This window comes from Anolis sagrei, chromosome 6 (genome assembly GCF_037176765.1).
Source record: "Anolis sagrei isolate rAnoSag1 chromosome 6, rAnoSag1.mat, whole genome shotgun sequence".
Lineage (NCBI taxonomy): Eukaryota > Metazoa > Chordata > Lepidosauria > Squamata > Dactyloidae > Anolis > Anolis sagrei.
Genome location: NC_090026.1, coordinates 9,310,098 through 9,335,821, shown reverse-complemented (window position 1 = coordinate 9,335,821; position 25,724 = coordinate 9,310,098). Strand labels below are relative to the sequence as shown.

Here is a 25,724-nt window from a genome sequence, read left to right as displayed (position 1 = left end):
AAGGAAGGAAGGGAAGGAGGAAGGGTAGGGAAGGAAGGACAAAAGGGTGGAAGGGAATGGATGGGAGGGAGAAAGAGGAAAGAAAGGAAAGACAAAAGTGAAGGAAGGAAGAATGAAACAGTGGAAGGGAAGGATGGAAGAAAGGAAGGAAGTGAAGAAGAAAGGAAAAAGAAGGTAGGAAGAGTAGAAGAGAAGGATAGAAGGAAGGAAGGGAAGGATAAAGGAAATAGAGAAGGAAAGGAAGGAAGGAAGGACAAAAGGGTGGAAGGTAAAGATGGAAGGAGAAAGAGGGAGGGAAGTGAGGAAAGAGAGAAGGAAGGAAAGACAAAAGAGAGAGAAGGAGGGAAGGATGAAAAGGTGGAAGGAGAGGAAGGGAAGAAGGAAGGAAGGGAGGGAAGGAAGGAGGAAGGAAGGAGGAAGGAAGGAAGGAAAGAGAGATGGAAGGAAAGACAAAAGGGTGGAAGGAAAGGAGAAAGAGGGAGGGAAGGAGGAAGGAAAAAGGGAATGAAGGAAGAATAGGATGGTGAAAGAGAGGAAGTCCTGAGAAAAGGGCCCAAGGGGGTCGCATCTGCCCCCCAGGCCTGGGTTTGCCCATACCTGCATTAGTCACGAAATGTTGCTCGTCTAAAAAGTGTGCCACCAACATGACATGTTTGTGAGTCCCCTTGGGGAGAGAGTGTGAAATATAAATAAAGCATATTATTATTATTATTATTATTATTATTATTATTCACAAGGTTAGTTTAATATCTGGTTTGCTAGGAAACCTGAATGACTGTGTCGTGAAATAATGCTCATCTAAAAAGGATGCCACCAACACGACATGTTTGGAAAGCTCTGGTGTTAGTATTGGACTACAATTCTGGAGAGCAGATTTTGCCATGGAAACCTATGGGATGACTTGGGCAAGCCACACTTTCTCAGGCCAGAGGAAGGCAAACCTCACTCTTGCAGAGAAAATTGTATATATTTGCCTTAGGGTCCCTGAATCTGTAAGACCAGAGCAGGGCTATGGATTTTTAAAAATCATGTCAGAAGCAACTTGAGAACATATTGCAAGTCGCTTCTGGTGTGAGAGAATTGGCCGTCAACAGAGACGTTGCCCAGGTGATGCCTGGATGTGTTACCATCCTGCTGGGAGGCTTGTCTTCTGTCCCCTCACAAGCTAGAGCTGACAAATGGGAGCTCACCCCATTTTGTGGATTCGAACCAGCAACATTCAGGTCAGCACCCAACTTTTAGGTCAGCAATCCAACCTGCACAGGGTCTAATCCATTGCACTAGTGGGATTTTGGCCTGCATCAATAGGAGCATAGTGTCTAGATCTAGGGAAGTAATGCTACCCCTCTATTCTGCTTTGGTTAGACCACACCTGGAATATTGTATCCAATTCTGGGCACCACAATTCAAGAGAGATATTGACAAGCTGGAATGTGTCCAGAGGAGAGCGACTAAAATGATAAAAGGTCTGGAGAACAAGCTTTATGAGGAGCGGCTTAAGGAGCTGGGCATGTTTAGCCTGAAGAAGAGAAGGCTGAGAGGGGATATGATAGCCATGTATAAATATGTGAGAGGAAGTCACAGGGAGGAGGGAGCAAGCTTGTTTTCTGATTCCCTGGAGACTAGGACGCGGAACAATGGCTTCAAACTACAAGAGAGGAGATTCCATCTGAACATGAGGAAGAACTTCCTGACTGTGAGTGCCGTTCAGCAGTGGAACTCTCTGCCCTGGAGTGTGGTGGAGGCTCCTTCTTTGGAAGCTTTTAAACAGAGGCTGGATGGCCATCTGTCAGGGGTGATTTGAATGCAATATTCCTGCTTCTTGGCAGAATGGGGTTGGACTGGATGGCCCATGAGGTCTCTTCCAACTCTTTGATTCTATGATTCTATAATTCTACCACCGCAGCTCTGTAGGGCTCTCATCCAGAAGTCGAAATTGACCAAGGGTTGCCATAAGTCGGAAATAACTTGAAGGCATGCAACAAAAAACACGGATCATCACATAGGTGCAAACAGGTTCTGCGTCATTTTCTCGTCTTCCCACCTGGGAACCTTTAGCACTACCTGCTTCCCAATTTGCACCTTGGATGCAAGCACCATGCAACTGCGAACCCTCTTGGTGCATCTCTGCATCCGCCATGGATACCCTACAGAGCCGATGATGACCCCCAACGTTCCTTCATTCCGAAGCCTGCTGCTCCGAACGCTCCCCCTTTCCGCATCCTCCTGGCCTCACGCATCATCATCCCTCTTTAAACCATCCGTCCGTCTCCTTAAACACCCACTCGGTACCCATCCATCCGTCCAGAGAAATCTTCAATATGCCCGTCGTCCTCCCTGCCACCTGCCTATCACCAACCTGTCCGCAGACGGCGCTTAACCATTCATCTAAGCCATCTGCCCATCCGTCCGTCCATCCGTGCAGATTATTTATCTACCCGCTCAGCAGTTCCTCCCTCCCTCCCTCCTTCCTTCCTTAGCATCCTGCATCCCTCCCTTTGCCGCTCTCACTTTCTCATCTCTCGCTGTCTCTGCCTCTCTGTTCTGCATTCCCCTCAGGTCCGGCTCCTCAGCCGGCCCTGGAGACAAGAGAAGAAAAGATGATGGATGGAGCACGAAATGGACAGGCGGGCTGGGCAGAGATGGGCGCAGTCACCAAAAAAAGGAACAGCCCAAAGAAAAAAAAACGAGACACAGATACAGATTTGCGGTTATATTCCTTTTTCGTAGATATCTGGGCTTTGGTTTGTGCAATTGGTACCCAAACTATGAGCAGAACGCCGGTCCAAGGGAGACATGAAGCAAAGACAATCGGCTCTTGGTTAACCGGCACCGATGGGGATTGGTCAGTGCCGGATAGATATAACTCAGTGGTTCTCAACCTTCCTAATGCCGCGACCCCTTAGTACAATTCCTCATGTTGTGCTGACCCCCCAACCATCACATTTTTTTTGTTGCTACTCCATAACTGTAATTTTGCTACTGTTATGAATTGTCATGTAAATATCTGATATGCAGGATTCTCCCCTATGAATCCCCGGTGGCGCAGTAGGTTAAAGCACTGAGCTGCTGAGCTTGTTGATCGAAAGGTCGCAGGTTCGATTCCGGGGAGTGGCGTGAGCTTCCGCCGTCAGCCCTAGCTTCTGCCAACCTAGCAGTTTGAAAACATGCAAATGTGAGTAGATCAATAGGTACCGCTTCGGCGGGAAGGTAACGGCGCTCCATGCAGTCATGCCGGCCACATGACCTTGGATGTGTCTACGGACAACGCTGGCTCTTCGGCTTAGAAATGGAGATGAGCACCACACCCCAGAGTCAGACATGACTGGACTTAATGTCAGGGGACTACCTTTACCTTTGCCCCTATGAACCATCAAGGTTGTTAAGATCTTCTGGAGGGTTCCTGCTCTCCGTCCCTCCACATTCGCAATTGCGTCTGGTGGGCATGAGAGACAGGGCCTTCTCGGTGGTGGCCCCTCGGCTGTGGAACTCTCTCCCGATGGAGATTAGATCTGCCCCTTCCCTCCTGACCTTCAGAAAGCTAGTGAAATCCTGGCTCTGGGATATAGCATTCCCAGAATAATTGGTTGAGTCCAGCAATAACCTAATAACTACAAGAGAGGAGATTCCATCTGAACAATAGGAAGAACTTCCTGACTGTGAGAGCCGTTCAGCAGTGGAACTCTCTGCCCCGGAGTGTGGTGGAGGCTCCTTCTTTGGAAGCTTTTAAACAGAGGCTGGATGGACATCTGTCAGGGGTGATTTGAATGCAATATTCCTGCTTCTTGGCAGGGGGTTGGACTGGATGGCCCATGAGGTCTCTTCCAACTCTTTGATTCTATGATTCTATGATTCTATGAACTACTGACCACGCTGACGGATTGAGTTGAACTTGATTCTATCTTGGCCATTTGGCCAATATGTTTTTATTTTGTTTGTATTTTATCTTATTGTGATTTTATGACATTTTTAGTGGTATTTGTGCACTGAATTTCTGCTGTTAGCCGGTCTGAGTCCCTCTACGGAGGTAGAGAAGATCAGGATATAAAAGTTTTAAATAAATAATAATAAATAATAAATATTTTCATTCACTGGAGCAAACTTGGCACAAATACTCCATATGCTCAAATATGAACACAGATGGAGTTTGGGGGAAATAGACCTTGACATTTGGGAGTTGTAGTTACTGGGATTGCTAGTTCACCTACTATCAAAGAGCATTCTGAAACCCACCAATGATGGAGTTGAACCAAACTTGGCACACAGAACTCCCATGACCAAGAGAAAATACTGGAAGGGTTTGGTGGGCATTGACCTTGAGTTCACCTACATCCAGAGAGCACTGTTGACTCAAACAATGATGGATCTGAACCTAACTTGACATGAATACTCGTTATGCCCAAATGTGAACACTGGTGGAGTTTGGGGGAAAACAGACATTGACACTTGAGAGTTGTAGTTGCTGGGATTTATAGTTCACCTGCAATCAAAGAGCATTCTGAACTCCACCAACGATAGAATTGGGCCAAACTTCTCACACAGAACTCCCATGACCAACAGAAAATACTATGCTTTTTGGCGACCCCTTTGACACCCCCTTGTGATCCCCCCAGTGGTCCTGACCTCCAGGTTGAGAAACACTGGTGTAACTCCTGGTTAATTGAGTCTATGGCAGGCATGGGCCAACTTGGGCCCTCCAAGTGTTTTGGACTCCAACTCCCACCATTCCTAACAGCCTCAGGCCCTTTCCTTTTCCCCCTCAGCCGCGCTCAGCCGCTTAAGCGGCTGAGGGGGAAAAGGAAGGGGCCTGAGGCTGTTAGGAATGATGGGAGTTGGAGTCCAAAACACCTGGAGGGCCCAAGTTGGCCCATGCCTGGTCTATTGTACCTGTCAATAAAAGACAACCACATTCATCTCTGTGCTCAAAGCAAAACATATCAAGCCACAGCTCTTGTTGACATATCTCATGAAGGAAGCCCCCAAGTCCCATTGTTCTCAGACTTCTAGGACCCTTGACCGCTCCACTCGCTTAAATAGCTTTCTGCTTGGAGTGCCCTCTTATCCTTCACTCGTAACTACAAGATATTCCGCCTCTGAGTGCTTTGTTTCAAGAAAAATATCACGCCAGGTTTCTGAAATCTGTTGGGGGAAAACACTCACTCTGATCCGGAATCTGTTACCTGAAGGCAGGTCACTCGCTCGGGGGAAGGAGCTTGGGAAAGTTACTTTTTTTGGACTGTAACATCCCCCCACCTCCAGTCCAGACAGCATTTCTAAAGAGCCATTTTCCAGAATCCACCAAGGAACATATGACTCAAAAAATTCACACACAAAAGCCAGGACATGAGTGGGCAGGCAATGTTGGAACGTGGCCATGACGGAATATATATATGTATATTAATTACAAGGAAGACTACACTAGATAGGAGAGATTACAGTGGGAAAGGCTTGCTGGGAAAGGCAAGATTCCCCTCTCTCATGTTGAGTTGGTAGAGCGCAATTTGTACTTTAAGCTTGGTTTGAAGCAATGGAAGTAAAGGGGGAAAGTGGGAGGTAGAGAGAGAAACCAGGACATTTTGAAAGCAGATGGGCAAGTGGGACAACAGAGGAGCAACATCAAGAGCATCACCATCAAATAGACCAGTGTTTCTCAACCTTCCTAATGCTGTGACCCTTTAATACAGTTCTTCATGTCGTGGTGACCCCCAACCATAACATTGTTTTCGTTGCTACTTCATAACTGTAATTTTGCTACTGTTATGAATTGTCATGTAAATATCTGATATGCAGGATGTATTTTCATTCACTGGACCACATTTGGCACAAATACCCAATATGACCAAATTTTAATACTGGCGGGGTTGTGAAGGGATTGATTTTGTCATTTGGGAGTTGTAGTTGGTGGGATGTATAGTTCACCTACAATCAAAGAGTATATGTTATGTTGTATCTGTCTGGTTTGTATTGTCGTGATTTACTGTATACTGTCTTTCTTTGTTGCTGTTCACCACCCCGAGTCGCCCTCGGGCTGAGAGGGGCGGTCAATAAATGCAAGAAATAAATAAATAAATAAATAAATAAATAAATAAATAAAGAGCATTCTGAGCTCTACCAATGATGGAATTGAACCAAACTTGGCACACAGAACTCCCACAACAAACAGAAAATACTGGAAGGGTTTGGTGGGCATTGACCTTGAGTTTGGGAGTTGTAGTTCACCTACATCCAGAGAGCACTGTGGACTCAAATAATGATGGATCTGGACCACACTTGGCATGAATACTCGATATGCCCAAATATGAACACTGGTGGAGTTTGGAGGGAAATACACCTTGACATTTGGGAGTTGTAGTTGCTGGGATTAATAGTTCACCTACAATCAAAGAGCCTTCTGAACTCTACCAACAATGGAATTGAAACAAACTTGGCACAGAACTCTCATTACTAACAGAAACTACTCTAAGGGTTTGGTGGGCATTGACCTTGAGTTTTGGAGTTGTAGTTCACCTACATCCAAAGAGGACTGTGGACTCAAATAATGATGGATCTGGACCACACTTGGCATGAATACTCGATGTGCCCAAATATGAACACTGGTGAAGTTGGGGGAATATAGACCTTGACATTTGGGAGTTGTAGTTGCTGGGATTTATAGTTCACCTACAATCAAGAGCATTCTGAACCCCACCAATGATGGAAATGGGCAAAATTTCCCACACAGAATCCCCATGACCAACAGAAAATATGGGTTGATTGATGATATTATTTTATGGTGTTTTAATGCTATTTTTATAATGTTGTTTTTATAAATTTTATTGTGCTATGTTTTAATTCTATGTTTGCCCGGGCTTGTCCCCATGTAAGCCACCCCGAGTCCCTTTGGGGAGATGGTGGCGGGATACAAAAATAAAGTAATAATAATAATAATAATAATAATGATGATAACAACAACAACAACAACTGTGCTTTCTGATGGTCTTTGGTGACCCCTCTGACACCCCCCTGCAACCCCCCCCCCCCCCAGGGGTCCCTATCTCCGGGTTGAGAAACGCTGAAATAGAAAATAATGCATAATTATGGTTGACCTTAATATAGGGACATATGAGGCTGAGAGTATGTGACTCTCAGTGGGTTTCCGAGGCCGAGCAGGATTCGAACCTAGAGTCATTGAGAGTCATTGCCCAATGTTCAGATCAATACACTACACTCATTTTGGCTGCTGGAGCTTTACACTTTGGATATCAGATCCCTAATACCAGTAGTAGTCGCTAGTTAACTTTAGGTAAAGGTTTTCCCCTGACATTCAGTCTAGTTGTGACTGACTCTGGAGGTTGGTGCTTATCTCCATTTCTAAGCGGAAGAGCCGGCGTTGTCCATAGACGTCTCCAAGGTCATGTTGCCAGCATGACTGCATGTAACACCATTACCTTTCTGCCAGAGCTGTACCTATTGATCTACTCACATTTGCATGTTTTCAAACTGCTAGGTTGGCAGAACCTGGGGCTAATAGCGGGATCTCATCCCACTTCCTGGATTCGAACCACCGACCTTTTGATCAGCAAGTTCAGCAGATCAGCGATTTTACCTGACATTCAGTCCAGTTGTGACTGACTCTGGAGGTTGGTGCTTATCTCCATTTCTAAGCAGAAGAGCCGGCGTTGTCCATAGACGTCTCCAAGGTCATGTTGCCAGCATGACTGCATGTAGCACCATTACCTTTCTGCCAGAGCTGTACCTGTTGATCTACTCAAATTTGCATGTTTTCAAACTGCTAGGTTGGCAGAAGCTTGGGCTAATAGCGGTATCTCACCCCACTCCCCGGATTCTACCTATTGATCTACTCACATTTGCATGTTTTCGAACTGCTTGGTTGGCAGAAGCTGGGGCTAATAGCGAGATTTCATCCCACTTCTTGGATTTGAACCACCGACCTTTTGATCAGCAAGTTCAGCAGATCAGCGATTTAACCTGCTGTGCCATCTCCATTTCTGAGCTGAAGAGCTGGCATTGTCCGTAGACACCTCCAAGGTCATGCTGCCAGCATGACTGTATGGAGTGCTTTTACCTTCCCGGCAGAGCGGTACTTATTGATCTACTCACATTTGCATGTTTTCGAACTGCTATGTTGGCAGAAGCTGGGGCTAATAGCAGGAGCTCACCCCACTCCCCAGATTCGAACCACCAACCTTTCAGTCAGCAAGTTCAGCAGCTCAGCAGTATGACCCAATGCATCATCAGGGGCTCCAATACCAATAGTAGTTGTAAGTACTTGTTCGTTAAGTTCAGGTAAAGAGCTGTACCTATTTATCTACTCACATTTGCATGTTTTCAAACTGCTAGGTTGGCAGAAGCTGGGGCTAATAGCGGGATCTCATCCCACTTCCTGGATTCGAACCACCGACCTTTTGATCAGCAAGTTCAGCAGATCAGCGATTTAACCTCCATTTTTAAGCTGAAGAGCCGGCATTGTCCGTAGACACCTCCAAAGTCATGTGGCCAGCATGACCGCATGGAGTGCTGTTACCTTCCCGCCAGAGCGGTACCTATTGATCTACTCACATTTACATGTTTTCGAACTGCTAGGTTGGCAGAAGCTGGGGCTAACAGCGGGAGCTCACACAGCTCCGCAGATTCGAACCTGCAACCTTTCGGTAAGTAAGTTCAGCAGCTCAGCGGTTTAACCCACTGTGCTTATATCCAATAAAGGACTTTTTCAACATTCTGGTGAAGGACAAAAATAAATTCTATGCTTGGTTCTTTCCTGGGGGCCATCCGCACTGTAGAATTAATGCATTTCGACACTACTTTGTCTGCTGTGGATTAGTACTATGGAGTCTTGAGAGCAGCAGCTTGGCACGCTCTAAAGGCCTTGTAAAACTATAGCTCATAGGATTCCACAGCCTTGAGTCATCCACGGCAGTTAAAGTGGCGTCAAACCGAATTTATTCTACAGCTTGGGATGTCATTAAGTGTACGTACAGATAGCATTGGGCCATGGCAGTTCAAGTTCTAGATCTAGGGAAGTAATGCTACCCCTCTATTCTGCTTTGTTTAGACCACACTTGGAATATTGTGTCCAATTCTGGGCACCACAATTCAAGAGAAATATTGACAAGCTGGAGTGTGTCCAGAGGAGGACGACTAAAATGATCAAGGGTCTGGAGAACAAGCCCTATGAGGAGCGGCTTAAGGAGCTGGGCATGTTTAGCCTGAAGAAGAGAAGGCTGAGAGGGGATATGATAGCCATGTATAAATATGTCAGAGGAAGTCACAGGGAGGAGGGAGCAAGCTTGTTTTCTGCTTCCCTGGAGACTAGGACGCGGAACAATGGCTTCAAACTACAAGAGAGGAGATTCCATCTGAACATGAGGAAGAACTTCCTGACTGTGAGAGCCGTTCAGCAGTGGAACTCTCTGCCCCGGAGTGTGGTGGAGGCTCCTTCTTTGGAAGCTTTTAAACAGAAGCTGGATGGCCATCTGTCAGGGGTGCTTTGAATGCAATATTCCTGCTTCTTGGCAGAATGGGGTTGGACTGGATGGCCCATGAGGTCTCTTCCAACTCTTTGATTCTATGATTCTATGATTCTAAGTGGTGCCAAACTGCATTCATGCTGCAATGTAGACGCACCCCTACTTCCCTACCCTAATGAAAGGCCGAATGCAGCCTTTGCTCCCGTCTTATTACTACGTTATTGCAACCATTATTTTGCCTTGCTCTCCCTTGCCCTCTTTGTATTTATGCGGTTCTGCCAAGGTCTATATATTCATCGCCTCTCTCGTTTTCTCTCTCTCTCCGTTTTTCCTTGTTAACGATTTCCCTCCGAGGCCCGCCGTTCAACCCAATTAACCCTCAGGGCAGCCAGGCCCAACCGCGGCCTGACCCGCCGGCACCTTTGGAGCCGGAGCCAGGAAAGGCAGTCAATGAAACCTTTTGCCCAACTTTGCCCCTTTGGGCTCAACGGCGCCCTCTACGGAAAGGGGCAGGAAGAGCGGATCCCCCAAATCCCCCCGGACCCAGAGACCAATCCGAAGGGGGAATGGGGCATAATCGCCCTAATTCATTCCGAGCGACAACTGCTTCAGTCACTTGGCTTCTCCTTATTGATCGGAAATGAAGATAAACAGGGAGGAAATGAGCAAAAGAGGCGGAGGGATGGAGAGAGCGAAGAAAAGGAGGTTAAGAAGCGCTGGCTGCAGCAGGTGCACCCTCCCTCCCTCCTTCCAGCCCTGGATTTAATCTGAGATTACTATAGGGATGGAGTAATACCCTAACATTCCCATAGGATGGGAAGACAGTGTTACCTCACTTATTGCAGGGGTTATGTTCCAGGACCTCCCGCAATAAGGGAAAAACCACAATGTAGGAACGCTATGTTTATTTTAATATTTAGACATTATTTTATTTCAAAGCAATGGTATTCCCCGTAGTCACCTACGGATGTGAGAGCTGGACCGTAGGGAAGGCTGAGCGAAGGAAGATAGATGCATTTGGACTGTGGTGCTGGAGGAAAGTTCTGAGAGTTGTTATACAGGGTTAGTCAAAATGAATAGGCCAATTCGGGTACAATTAATTTTCTTATTGGCCTATTCATTTTGACTAACCCTGTATATGGCCATGTTCTAGAGTAGTGGTTCTCAACCTGGGGGTCGGGACCCCTGGAGGGGTCGCGAGAGGATATCAGATGGGTCGCCAAAGACCATCACAGGCAGTATTTTCTGTTGGTCATGGGAGTTCTGTGTGGGAAGTTTGGCCTAATTCTATCATTGGTGGGCTTCAGAATGTTCTTTGGTTGTAGGTGAACTATAAATCCCAGCAACTACAACTCCCAAATGTCATGGTCGATTTTCCCTAAACTTCACTAGTGTTCACATATGGGCATATTGAATATTTGTGCCAAGTTTGATCCAGATCCATCATTGTTTGAGTCCACAGTGCTCTCTGGATGTAGGCGAACTACAACTCCCAAACTCAAGGTCAATGCCCACCAAACGCTTCCAGTATTTTCTCTTGGTCATGGGAGTTCTGTGTGCCAAGTTTGGTCCAATTCCATTGTTGGTAGAGTTCAGAAGGCTCTTTGAATGTAGGTGAACTATAAATCCCAGCAACTACAACTCCCAAATATCAACGTCTATTTTCCCCCAATTCCACCAGTGTTCACATTTGGGCATATTGAGCATTCGTGCCAAGTTTGGTGCAGATCCATCATTGTTTGAGTCCTCAGTGCTCTCTGGATGCAGGCGAACTACAACTCCAAAACTCAAGGTCAATGCCCACCAAACGCTTTTAGTATTTTCTCTTGGTCATGGGAGTTCTGTGCGCCAAGTTTGGTCCAATTCCATCGTTGGTAGAGTTCAGAATGCTCTTTGAATGTAGGTGAACTATAAATCCCAGCAACTACAACTCCCAAATGACAAAATCAATCCTCTCATCCCAACCCCACCAGTATTCAAATTTGGGCACATTGGGTATTTGTGCCAAATTTGGTCTAGTGAATGAGAATACATCCTGCATATCCGATATTTACATAACGATTCATAACAGTAGCAAAATTACAATTATGAATTAGCAACGAAAATAATGTAATGGTTGGGGGTCACCACAACATGAGGAACTTTATTAAGGGGTCGCGGCATTAGGAACGTTGAGAACCCCTGTTCTAGAGACATTCTCTCCTGACGTTTCGCCTGTATCTATGGCAAGCATCCTCAGAGGTAGTGAGATCTGTTGGAATTAGGAAAATGGGTTTATATATCTGTGGAAAGACCAGGGTGGGACAAAGGACTCTTGTCTGCTGGAGCTATGTGATGGCGCGAGTGGTGCCACCTATGTGTAGAACTGTTAGTTGCAAGATTTAAACTGTTGTATCATGCTTAATCCTGCCTTTTTACCCTGCTTATGTATAGTTGGATTGATAGGTTATTTATAGCTGTCAATCAGTGTTGTTTGCACCAGTTGAATTGCTTTCTCAAGCTCAGTTGTTTGGCTCCACCTCTTCCTGGAGGAGGGGAGTGTTTCCTCCTTTTTCATTCTGCCATCAGAGTTTCTATCAGATGGACGTGAGTAAGAGACTTGGCTCTAAAAGCCCCTGCTTAAATTACCTCTCAGCACCAATTCTAAGGGTTTTTTACCCTTGGGACTCATGCTTTATGTCCAGATCGTCCTGGACAACATTGAGGAGACCCAAGCGCCTTCAAACCGGTTCTTTTGGCACCAGAGGAAGGTCTTGTCCCTTCAACATAGGCCATTGGACTGGGGCTGTGTTTATTCCGATATTCACAGTCATTGAGGAAAGAGGAAACAGGAAAAGCTTCTCAGCTGCAAACTCCTTGGACTTCAGAGATTGTAAAGTATATTTCCTTTATCGGGTATTTGTGCCAACAGTCAGGCTTTATTTCCTGAAGTATGGACTGGTGGGAGTTGAAGTCCAAAACAACTGGAGGGCCCAAGTTTGCCCAGGCCTGCCAAACACTCTCTGTTGACCTTTGTATTTCAACTCTTGAACGCGATTCCCATCCACTTTTTTTGCTTTTTCTTCTCATATATTGGAACCCATCTCTCCCCTTGTGCAAGAGGGAGAAAGAGCCCAGTTCCTCTGAGCATGCGCAAAGCGCTTCCCCCAAATTGGCTTCCAAACATCAGCCAAAGGGGAAGGCATTCCAGATGGGAAATGTGACTTCTGAGGAAATCATCTCGCCTTGCTTTGATGGCACTCTTGGGACTAAAAATAGGTTTAAAGCCTAGCAAAGCTTGCCTTGCAGGGAACCCTCGATATCTTTAACGTCTTCCTAGATCTTTGCTTGCCTGCCTTTTCTTTCCTAACTTCCGTTTTCACAGCTGTGTGCAGATGGAGTTTCTTGCTCCAAAAAAGTCCTCCGTGACCTTGGAAAGTATGTATTGGTGCCATCAATACAGCCCATCTATTCCTGAAAATGCAATATATCCATGTATATGTTGAAGGCTTTCATGGCCGGAATCACTGGGTTGCTGTGAGTTTTCTGAGCTGTATGGCCATGTTCCAGAAGCATTCTCTCCTGAGATTTGGCCCACATCTATGGCAGGCATCCTCAGAGGTTGAGGGGTCTGTTGGAAACTAGGCAAATAGGGTTTATATGTCTGTGGAATGATGTCCAAGGTCGGAGAGAGAATTCTTGTCTGCTTGAGGCATGTGCAAATGTTGCAATTGGCCACCTTGATTAGCATTGAATGGCCTAGTAGCTTCAAAGCCTGGCTGCTTCCTGCCTGGGTTAATCTTTTGTTGGGAGGTGATTAGCTGGCCCTGATTTCTCCCAACAAAGGATTCCCTCAGGCAGGAAGCAACCAAGCTTTGAAGCTACAAGAATTGCTGCTTCCTGCCTGGGGGAATCCTTTGTTTGGAGGTGATTCGCTGGCCCTGATTTTTCCCAACAAAGGATTCCCTCAGGCAGGAAGCAGCCAAGCTTTGAAGCTACAAGAATCACTCCTTCCTGCCTGGGGGAATCCTTTGTTGGGAGGTGATGAGCTGGCCCTGATTTTTCCCAACAAAGGATTTCCTCAGGCAGGAAGCGGCCAAGCTTTGAAGCTACAAGAATAGCTGCTTCCTGCCTTGGGGAATCCTTTGTTGGGAGGTGATTAGATGGCCCTGATTTTTCCCAACAAATGATTCCCTCAGGCAGGAAGCAGCCAAGATTTGAAGCTGCAAAAATCGCTGGGTTTCTGTGAGTTTTCCAGGCTGTATGACCATGTTCCAGAAGCATTCTCTCCTTAGGATTTGCCCACATCTATGGGAGGCGCCCTGAGAAGTTGTGAGGTCGGTTAACACTTCAGGACCAGTTAACACCTCTTAACAAAGGATTCCCCCAGATAGGAAGCAGCCAAGCTGTGAAGCTCCAAGTCCATTCAGTGCTAATCAAAGTAGCTGAAAGTCGGGTACTCACCCTGACCCAGGCTTCTAATGGCCAACCTTTTGATTGGTGTGATCTATTGATTGGTGTGATTAACCAGCTGTGCTAGAGCCCAGTCCTTCCTGCCTGGGGGGAATCCTTTGTTGGGAGGTGATTATCTGGCCCTGATTTCTCCCAACAAAGGATTCCCCTAGGCAGGAAGCAGCCAAATTTTGAAGCTGCAAGTGCATTCAATGCTAATCAAGGTGGCCAACTGAAACATTCACACCTAGCTCCAACAGACAAGAGTTCTTTCTCCCATCCTGGACATCATTCCACAGATATATAATCCCCACTTTCCTAGTTTCCAACAGACCTCACAACCTCTGTAGATGCCTGCCATAAATGTGGAAGAAGCGTCAGGAGAGAATGCTTCTGGAACATGGCCTGACAGCCCAGAAAACTCACAGCAACCCAGCAATTCTTGCAGATTTAAAGCTTGGCTGCTTCCTGCCTGAGGGAATCCTTTGTTGGGAAAAAACCAGGACCAGCGAATCACCTCCCAACAAAGGATTCCCCTAGGCAGGAAGCAGCCAAATTGTGAAGCTGCAAGTCCATTCAATGCTAATCAAGGTGGCCAACTGAAACATTCACACCTAGCTCCAACAGACAAGAGTTCTTTCTCCCATCCTGGACATCATTCCACAGATATATAAACCCCACTTGCCTAGTTTCCAACAGACCTCACAACCTCTGAGGATGCCTGCCATAGATGTCGAAGAAGCATCAGGAGAGAATGCTTCTGGAGCATGGCCTTACAGCCCACTTTCCTAGTTTCCAACAGACCTCACAATCTCTGAGGATGCCTGCCATAGATGTCGAAGAAGCATCAGGAGAGAATGCTTCTGGAGCATGGCCTTACAGCCCACTTTCCTAGTTTCCAACAGACCTCACAATCTCTGAGGATGCCTGCCATAGATGTCGAAGAAGCATCAGGAGAGAATGCTTCTGGAGCATGGCCTTACAGCCCACTTTCCTAGTTTCCAACAGTCCTCACAACCTCTGAGGATGCCTGCCATAGATGTGGAAGAAGCATCAGGAGAGAATGCTTCTGGAGCATGGCCTTACTTTCCTAGTTTCCAACAGACCTCACAGCCTCTGAGGATGACTGCCATAGATGTGGAAAAAGCATCAGGAGAGAATGATTCTGGAGCATGGCCTTACAGCCCACTTTCCTAGTTTCCAACAGTCCTCACAACCTCTGAGGATGCCTGCCATAGATGTGGGCGAAGCGTCAGGAGAGAATGCTTCTGGAGCATGGCCTTACTTTCCTAGTTTCCAACAGACCTCAGAACCTCTGAGGATGCCTGCCATAGATGTGGATGAAGCGACAGGAGAGAATGCTTCTGGAGCATAGCCTTACAGCCCACTTTCCTAGTTTCCAACAGACCTCACAACCTCTGAGGATGCCTGCCATAGATGTGGGTGAAACATCAGGAGAGAATGCTTCTGGAACATGGCCAGACAGCCGGAAAACTCACAGCAACCCATGCATAATACAGTATTTTTCAACATGAATATATAGGAGCACCCGGTAGCAGCCCAGAAAACTCACAGCAACCCAGCAATTATTGCAGATTCAAAGCCTGGCTGCTTCCTGCCTGAGGGAATCCTTTGTTGGGAAAAAACCAGGACCAGCGAATCACCTCCCAACAAAGGATTCCCCCAGGCAGGAAGCAACCATGCTTTGAAGTTGCAAGGCCATTCAATAGTAAACAATTGCAGTTTCTTTCCATTGGCAAAGAATGTGCCGCCTCTCCAGGTGTCGCTGGACTACACTTCCCATTATCCTTGGGGACGACGGCGGCGTTTTTGTCCAACATCCCTCCCCGTTTCCCAACACTAAGCGAAGCACTGACAGTTCCCATAGATTTAAAAGGATATCAGAAAGGCAAAGAAGAAGAAGAAGAAGAGTAATAGCTTGCCGTATCTTCTGGGAATAAAGATAAGCAGAAATACATTTGAATTGCGAGAAGGTACATTTAAGATGGGAGAGATCTGAGGCTGGGACGGAGGAGAAGAGAAGGAGGGGAAAACCCACTTAAGGCTTCTCAAAGCAAGCAAGGAAGAAAGAATCACTCCAAGGAAGTGACAGCATTGCAGGAATGGGCCAAATTGGGCCCTCCAGGTGTTTTGGACTCCAACTCCCACCATTCCTAACAGCCTCAGGCCCCTTCCTTTTCCCCCTCGGCCGCTTAAGCGGCCGAGGGGGAAAAGGAAAGGGCCTGAGGCTGTTAGGAATGGTGGGAGTTGGAGTCCAAAACACCTGGAGGGCCAAAATTGGCCCATGCCTGCTTCATAGGTTTCAAGATTTTGGCCAGGATCTTCCTTTCCGAGTCGGGCTATTTTGGGAAGAGACTAGAATCCCAGCCAAGCTTTCCTGGGTGTTGCTAATAATGTCTCGCGGTCAGTTGGCAAGTTGTCCGCAGCGTGCTCCAAAGGTCCCAGGAATTGTTGGCTACTAGCCTTAAACATCTCCGATACTTGAACTATATTGGCAAAATCCCATATAAAGCCTAAAGCACCCTTATCCCCCTCTATATGTTAGCATCTGATTTTGGATGCTAAGCAGGGTGGCCCCTGGTTCGTGCTTGGATGGGAGACCGCCCACACACACCCTATATATAGTGCTTAAACTTTGTCTGATCTTGGAAGCTAAGCAGGGTCACCCCTGGTTCGTACTTGGATGGGAGACCGCCCACACACCCCCTATATATAGTGCTTAAAATTTGTCTGATCTTGGAAGCTAAGAAGGGTCGCCCCTGGTTCGTGCTTGGATGGGAGACCACCCACTCCCCTCCCCTATATATAGTGCTTAAACTTTGTCTGATCTTGGAAACTAAGCAGGGTGGCCCTTCGTTTGTGCTTGGATGGGAGACCGCCCACACACCCCCTATATATATATACTGCTTAAAATTTGTCTTGGAAGCTAAGCAGGATGGTCCTTTGTTCGTGCTTGGATGGGAGACCTCCTCCCCCCCTATATAGTGCTTAAACTTTGTCTGAGCTTGGAAGCTAAGCAGGGTGGCCCTTGGTTCGTACTTGGATGGGAGACCGCTCACTCCCCCCCCCCCCCCCCAATATATACTGCTTAAAATTTGTCTGATCTTGGAAGCTAAGCAGGGTCGCCCCTGTTTTATACTTGGATGGGAGACCGCCCACTCCTCTGTCAGCTCCAGCTCCACATGCGGGGACATGAGAGAAGCCTCCCACAAGGATATTAAAACATCAAACATCCAGGCGTCCCCTGGGCAACATCCTTGCAGATGGCCAATTCTCTCACGCCAGAAGCAACTTGCAGTTCCTTACAGACGGCCAATTCTCTCACACCAGAAGCGACTTGCAGTTCCTTGCAGATGGCCAATTCTCTCAAACCAGAAGTAACTTGTAGTTTCTTGAGTCGCTCCTGACACACACACACACACACACACACAAACAAATGTAAAGATACATAGCCATGTCAGATCTGTCCTCAAGGCAAAGGTAAAGGTTTTCCCTGGAGAATAAGTCCAGTCATGTCTGACTCTAGGGGTTGGTGCAGATCTCAATTTCTAAACCGAAGAGCTGGTGTTGTCCGTAGATACCTCCAAGGTCATGTGGCTGGCATGACTGCACGAATCGCTGTTACCTTCCCTCCTGAGTGGTAGTCATTAATCTACTCACATTTGCATGCTAGATTGGCAGAAGCTGGGGCTAACAGCGGGAGCTCCTGCCGTTCCCCGGATTTGAACCTGTGACCTTTCAGTTAGCAAGTCTAGCCGCTCAGCGGTTTAACCCACTGAGGCCGAAGGAGAGCGTGTGAGGTTGGAGGGAGGCTCACGCCAGCGAGTCCCATCAAGGTGTGGGGGTTCTATGTGGGAAGTTTGGCCCAATTCTATTGCTGGTGGAGTTCAGAATGCTCTTTGATTGTAGGTGAACTATAAATCCCAGCAACTACAACTCCCAAATGACAAAATCAATCCTCCCCCCAACCACACCAGTATTCAAATTTGGGCGTATCAGGTATTTGTGCCAAATGTGGTCCAGTGAATGTAAATACATCCTGCATATCAGATATTTACATTACGATTCGTAACAGTAGCAAAATCACAGTTATGAAGTAGCAACGAAAACAATGTTATGGTTGGGGGTCATCACAACATGAGGAATTGTATTAAGGGGCTGCCATTAAGTCAACCGGTGATGTGAAGGCAAGATCTGACCTTGGTCCCTTTTCCACAAATTTGCACTATAACTTCCAGAGCATTGGCCTTTTTTGGACTATATTCCCCAGAATGACAGCTAGTTGGGGGATTCTGGGAGCTGCAGTCCAAAAAGAAGGACTGCTAAGGCATACCAAGTGCTACAGAAGGATCTGGCCAAAAAGAAAGCCTTCCACACTTGGTTTATTTTTTCCATTGCAGGTGACTTGAGAAACTGCAAGTCACCTCTGGTGTGAGAGAAATGGCTATCTGCAAGGACATTGCCCAGAGAACGCCCAGATGTTTTGATGTTTTACCATCCTTGTGGGAGACTTCCCTCATGTCTCCGCATAGGGAGCTGGAGCTGACAGAGGGAGCTCATCTGCGCTCTCAGCGGATTCGAACCTGCAACCTGTCAATCTTCGGTTCTGCCGGAACAAGAGTTTAATCCATTGCGCCACACACTTTGTATTCCTTGGCAAGCCTACTGGACCACTGTTTGGATCGCCACGTCCAGAATCCCCCAGCCAGTGTGTGTTTTGGGAGTTATAGTGCAAAGAAAGTACATTTTAAGGGGCTAAGGACAGACCTGGCATGTCGATATGTCTTCACATCACTCGCTGCCCCTTGAGGATTCCTTACGTAAGGCAACCCTACAAAATTCACGGGGTCACCATAAATTAAGTGTGCAGAGAAGCAGGACTTCATTGTAGACGGTTCTCTTTCCCTCCAAGACAGACGCCCACACTGGCTGGGCTTTTACTCATCCCTGCCTTTGCTCTCCTCCTGTTCAGATCCCATATTAGCAGCATTTATTCATGCTCAGACATGGCACTCGAGGGGACTCGAAAGCATTGTCTCCTGTTAAAAAAGGCGCACGACGGGCGCCACTTATTCATTTGTTCCCAGACTAATCAACCCCGAATTAATTACCGTTCGCCGGGTCATCGAGACAGGTTTGAATTAACTCTGGCAAAAACACACACACACACACACACCCGAAGAGAGTGCGAGGAACTGGGAAATCAGACCTGTCCCGCTCTTTTAATATTTCAGGTTCGTGCCAAGAGAAAGGTGGCTCGGCGAGAGAGACGTTCCACTCCATGTTCCCCACAGCTGCATTTTGAAACGAGACCCGAAAGACACCTAAAAGGATTAGCTTGAGAGTGGAGTCTGCTCCTCTGGCTGGAAGGCCATCTGTCGGGAGGGCTTTGATTATTTTGTTGTTTGCCTGGCAGAATAGGGAATGGGGGCCCACGGTGGTGCAATGGGTTAAACCATTGAGCTGTTGAACTTGCTGACCTGAAGGTTGGTGGTTCGCATCCGTGAGACGGGGTTAGCTCCTGCTGTTAGCCCCAGCTCCTGCCAACCTAGCAGTTCGAAAACATGCAAATGTGAGTAGATCAATAGAGTACCGCCTTGGCGGGACGGTAAACGGCACCCCATGCAGTCATGCTGGTCACACATGTCTACGGATAATGCAGGCTTGGAAATAGAGATGAGTGCCTCCCTCAGAGCAAGAATTGAAAGAGGAAGCCTTTGCCTTTGCTTGTGTATTGGTGTTTCATTTGTATGTCATTGTTTCAAGGCATTGAATGTTTGCCTGTGTCTGTGTATATGCTGGAATCTGAGTCTCCTCGGGGATGTAGGATGGAATATAAATAAAGTGTTGTTGTTGTTGTTGTTGGTAGAATTGGAAATAGAGAGGAGCACCTCCCCCAGAGCCGGAGATGAAAGGAGAAGCCTTTGCCTTTGTGTTTCATTTGTGTGTCATTGTTTCAAGGCATTGAATGTTTGCCTGTGTCTGTATACATGTTGAATTGTGAGTCTCCTCAGGGAGCTAGGGCGGAATATAGATAAAGTGTTGTTGTTGTTGTTGGTAGAATTGGAAATAGAGAGGAGCACCTCCCCCAGAGCCGGAGATGAAAGGGGAAGCCTTTGCCTTTGTCTGTGCATTTGTGTTTCATTTGTATGCCATTGTTTCAAGGCATTGAATGTTTGCCTGTGTCTGTATACATGCTGGAATCTGAGTCTCCTCGGGGAGATAGGACGGAATATACATTAAGTGTTGTTGTTGTTGGTAGAATTGGAAAAAGAGATGAGCACCTCCCCCAGAGCCGGAGATGAAAGTGGAAGCCTTTGTCTTTGTTTGTGTATTTGAGTTTCATTTGTATGTCATTGTTTCAAGGCATTGAATGTTTTCCTGTGTCTGTGTATATGATAGAATCTGAATCCCCTTGGGGAGATAAGGTGTAATATAGATAAAGTGTTGTTGTTGTTGTGGTTGTTGTTAGAATTGGAAATAGAGGTGAGCACCTCCCCCAGAGCCGGAGATGAAAGGGGAAGCCTTTGCCTTTGTCTGTGTATTTGTGTTTAACTTTTATCAATAGGTACTGCCTTGGCGGGAAGGTAAACAGCACTCTATGCAGTCATGCTGGCCACACAACAAGGTGTCTATGGATAATGCAGGCTCCTCGGCTTGGAAATAGAGATGATTTCAATTCATTTCGGCCTCCCCCAGAGCCGGAATTGAAAGGGGAAGCCTTTGCCTTTGTTTGTGTATTTGTGTTTCATTTGTATGTCATTGTTTCAAGGCATTGAATGTTTGCCTGTGTCTGTATACATGCTGAATTGTGAGTCTCCTCGGGGAGATAGGGTGGAATATAGATAAAGTGTTGTTGTTGTTGTTGGTAGAATTGGAAATAGAGAGGAGCACCTCCCCCAGAGCCGGAGATGAAAGGGGAAGCCTTTGCCTTTGTGTATTTGTGTTTCATTTGTATGCCATTGTTTCAAGGCATTGAATGTTTGCCTGTATCTGTATTCATGCTGAATTGTGAGTCTCCTCGGAGAGATAGGGCAGAATATAGATAAAGTGTTGTTGTTGTTGTTGGTAGAATTGGAAATAGAGAGGAGCACCTCCCCCAGAACCGGAGATGAAAAGGGGAAGCCTTTGCCTTTGTCTGTGCATTTGTGTTTCATTTGTATGCCATTGTTTCAAGGCATTGAATGTTTGCCTGTATCTGTATACATGCTGAATTGTGAGTCTCCTCGGGGAGATAGGGTGGAATATAGATAAAGTGTTGTTGTTGTTGTTGGTAGAATTGGAAATAGAGAGGAGCACCTCCCCCAGAACCGGAGATGAAAAGGGGAAGCCTTTGCCTTTGTCTGTGCATTTGTGTTTCATTTGTATGTCATTGTTTCAAGGCATTGGATGTTTGCCTGTGTCTGTGTATATGCTGGAATCTGATTCCCCTCGGGGAGATAAGGCAGAATATAAACACATTGTTGTGGTTGTTGTGGCTGCTGCTGTTGTTAGAATTGGATGGAAACCCAAAAGTCATCCAAAAACTACCTAAAAGGGTTATCTTGCAAGTGGAATCTCCTTCTCTGGGGGCTTTGATCCGTCGGGAGGGCTTTGGTTGTGACTCCCTGCCTGGCAAGATGGGGTTGGACCGGACGGCCCTCGGGGTCTCTTCCAACTCTATTAATTTACATCTCCAATGAACTCTCCATCTCTGAGCCAAAAACCTGATCAGCCAAGCGGAAATCTGGACAATTCGACTGAGTCAGAAACTGTTGAACAAATCCCATTCTCTAAATGCCAAGGCATGACCCAAGATGTGACGTCCAGCGCCAACCCCAATATTGTGCCGCCCGAGGCCAGATCCAAAACGGGTGCGTAATATACAGTCCTTGAACGGAGGTTAGCCTTTCAAGGGCACGGTGAGCATTTTGGGTGAAAAGCAGAAACAAAACAGGTCCCAAAACCGTCTGCCAGACTCAGATCTGTCTCCGGAGGCAAGGACTTAGATCTGCTTCACATCTGGGTCAGGTTTGCTGGAGATAGAGAGCGTCGGAAGGGACCCTGGGGCCATTGGAGTATCTGGACAGATATAGTTCCCACCAGGGAAGGTATTCTCCCAAAGAGCAAAAGAGGGAATGGACTGTCTGTCCTTGAATGCTGGCTCTCTCAAGCTGTCTGATGGGGAGGAACAGCATTGTTATTCTTCGCTGTGCTGGGGATTGCTAGTACATTGGTGCCCACTGGCTACTATTGCTTTCCTTTCCAAGTACCGGTCTATGAGCCACCTCTGATGCTTCAACCTCCACAAATCATCCTTTCCTTTTGCATCATCAAAACAGACTTTTATATATGGCGTGTGTATATCTATCTCTATCATCTATTCGACTTATCTGTCTGTTTATCTATCAATCAATCAATCAATCTATCGATCGATCTGTTCATCTATAGGGGCAAACTTGGGCCCTCTAGATGTTTTGGACTGCAACTCCCACCATTCCTAACTGCCTCAGGCCCTTTCCTTTCCTCCTCAGCCGCTTAAGCTTCAGCTCGGGAGCCCCAGTGTGTTAGTAGGCTTCAGTATGAGTATGCCTCAGTGTTAGTTCGCTTCAGTGTGAGAGAGGCACCAGTCTGAGAGAACCCTCAGTGTGAGAAGACCTCAGTGGGTAAACAGCCTCAGAATGAGTATGCCTCAGTGTTAGCTCGTTTCAGTGTGAGAGAGGCACCAGTCTGAGAGAACCCTCAGTGTGAGAAGACCTCAGCGAGTAAATGGCCTCAGTATGAGTGTGCCTCAGTGTTAGCTCGCTTCAATATGAAAGAGGCACCAGTCTGAGAAAACCCTCAGTGTGAGAATACCTCAGTGGGTAAATGGCCTCAGTATGAGTATGCCTCAGAGTTAGCTCACTTCAGTGTGAGAGAGGCACCAGTCTGAGAAAACCCAGAGTGTGAGAAAACCTCAGTGGGTAAATGGCCTCAGTATGAGTATGCCTCAGTGTTAGCTCGCTTCAGTGTGAGAGAGGCACCAGTCTGAGAGAACCCGCAGTGTGAGAAGACCTCAGTGGGTAAATGGCCTCAGTATGAGTATGCCTGAGTGTTAGTTCGCTTCAGTGTGAGAGAGACACCAGTCTGAGAGAACCCACAGTGTGAGAAGACCTCAGTGGGTAAATGGCCTCAGTATGAGTATGCCTCAGTGTTAGCTCGCTTCAGTGTGAGCGAGGCACCAGTCTGTGAGCACCCTCAGTGTGAGAAGACCTCAGTGGGTAATCCTCAGTGTTAGTAGGCCTCGGTGTGAGTAGGCCTGGTGTGAGAAGCTTAAGTGGCTGAGGGGTAAAAGGAAGGGGCATGAGGCTGTTAGGAATGGTGGGAGTTGCAATCCAAAACACCTGGAGGGCCCAAGTTGGCCCAGGCCTGATCTATGTGAAGTATTTATCTCTCCTTCTCAGACCATCTTCTTCCTATGGGTGCATCTACACCATAGAATCAATGCAAGCTGACACCACTTTAACCACATTGGCTCAATGCTATAGAATCCTGGGAGTTGTAGTTTTCCAAGGCCTTAAGTCTCTTCCGCCAAAGAGGGCTGAATGCCTCACCCGACTATAGGATCACATAGCATTGTGGTGTCAAATTGCATTCATTCAGTGTAGATGAGCCCCAAGTGCGGAGTAACGACTATTGTTTGTACTGAAGACTACTAATGCATAGAGTGAAGCATTTACTATTCTGGCTTACTCACTGCACTATATAAAAGAGCTGTTTGAATACAGTAAACTGCTTTTATCAAGCTCTCTGTCCCTCCAGCGCAGTATTATCTCCTCTTACTATAGGTCTCAGGTGGAAAGAGGTCCTTTCCATTATTTGATTGCATTTTTAATTACGGCAAGCACAACCTGTTCACCGACACTGAAATCGAGCTTATCCCTTTAGTGTGAGCGTTGTCACTGTCTGCTTTCAAGTCATTCCCTATTACGGTTGACCTTAATATAGGGACATATGAGGCTGAGAGTATGTGTCTCTCAGTGGGCGAGCAGAATTCGAACCCAGAGTCATTGAGAGCTATTGTCCAATGTTCAGATCAATATACTACATTTATTTTGGCTGCTGGAGCTTTACACTTTGGAGATCAGATCCCTAATACCAGTAGTAGTCGCTAGTTAAGTTTAGGTAAAGGTTTTCCCTTGATGTTAAATCTAGTAATGAATGACTCTGTGGGTTGGTGCTCATCACCATTTCCAAGCCGAAGAGCCAGCATTGTCCATAGACGTCTCCAAGGTCATGTTATCAGCATGACTGCATGGAGCACCGTTACCTTTCTGTCGGAGCTGTACCTATTGATCTACTCACATTTGCATGTTTTCAAACTGCTAGGTTGGCAGAAGCTGGGTCTAATAGCGGGATCTCATCCCACTCCCTGGATTTGAACTGCTGACCTTCCAGTCAGCAAGTTCAGCAGCTCAGCGGATTTAATCTGCTGTGCCATCTCCATTTCTAAGCTGAAGAGCCGGCATTGTCCGAAGACGTCTCCAAAGTCATGTGGCCAGCATGACTGCATGGAGTGCCATTACCTTCCTGCCAGACCATTATCTATTGATCTACACACATTTGCATGTTTTCAAACTGCTAGGTTGGCAGAAGCTGGTGCTAATAGCAGTATCTCACCCCACTCCCGGAATTCTACCTATTGATCTACTCACAGTTGCATGTTTTCAAATTGCTAGGTTGGCAGAAGCTGGTGCTAATAGCGGGATCTTGCCCCGCTTCCTGGATGCGAACCACCAAGCTTTTGATCAGCAAGGTCTGCAGATCAGTGATTTAACCCACTGTGCCACTGGGGGCTCCAATACCAGTAGTAGTTGTTAGTAGTTGTTAGTTAAGTTTAGGTAAAGATTTGCCCCTGACATTAAGTCCAGTCATGTCCGACTCTGGAGGTTAGTGCTTATCTCCATTTCTAAGCTGAATAGCCAGCGTTGTCCATAGAAGTCTCCAAAGTCATGTTGCCAGCATGACTGCATGGAGTGCTGTTACCTTACATCCGGGTCAGTACCTATTGTCCATATCACATTTGCATGTTTTCGAACTGCTAGGTTGGCAGAAGCTGGGGCTAATTGCAGGAGCTGATCCCACTCCCCAGATTCCAACCGCTGACCTGTCAGTCAGCAAGTTCAGAAGCTCAGTGATTTAAACCACTGTGCCATCTCCATTTCAGTTGGCATTGTCCGTAGACACCTCCAAGATCAGGACTGCATGGAGTACCATTACTTTCCCACTAGAGCAGTACCTATTGATCTACTCACATTTTCATGTTTTCGAACTGCTAGGTTGGCAGAAGCTGGGGCTAATAGTGGAAGCTCATCCCACTCCCCGGATTCCAACTGCTGACCTTTCAGCCAGCAAGTTCAGAAGCTCAGTGATTTAAACCACTGTGCCATCTCCATTTCAGTTGGCATTGTCCGTAGACACCTCCAAGGTCAGAACTGCATGGAGTGCCATTACTTTCCCACCAGAGCAGTACCTATTGATCTACTCACATTTTCATGTTTTCGAACTGCTATGTTTGCAGAAGCTGGGGCTAATAGCGGGAGCTCATCCCACTCCCCGGATTCCAACCGTGGCCTTTCAGTCAGCAAGTTCAGAAGCTCAGTGATTTAACCCGCTGTGCCATCTCCATTTCTAACCCGAACAGCCGATATTGTCCGTAGACGCCTCCAAGGTCAGGACCGCATGGAGCACCATTACTTTCCCACCAGAGCAGTACCTATTGATCTACTCACATTTGCATGTTTTCGAACTGCTAGGTTGGCAGAAGCTGGGGCTAATAGCGGG

General features: G+C 46.8%; 1 protein-coding gene across 2 annotated transcripts in view; it reads right to left on the bottom strand.

The window, feature by feature from the left end:
* CDH24 (cadherin 24) overlaps positions 1-25,724 on the bottom strand; it is a 68,866-nt gene that overhangs the window by 31,435 nt on the left and 11,707 nt on the right. Inside the window, exon 1 of one of the 2 annotated variants that reach the window (XM_060780031.2) lies at positions 2,360-2,448. The exons of the other annotated variant lie outside the window; for it this stretch is intronic. The gene's annotated coding sequence lies outside the window, so the exon portion shown is untranslated. Of the gene's footprint in view, positions 1-2,359; positions 2,449-25,724 lie in introns of those variants that run through there. 2 annotated transcript variants of the gene reach the window in all.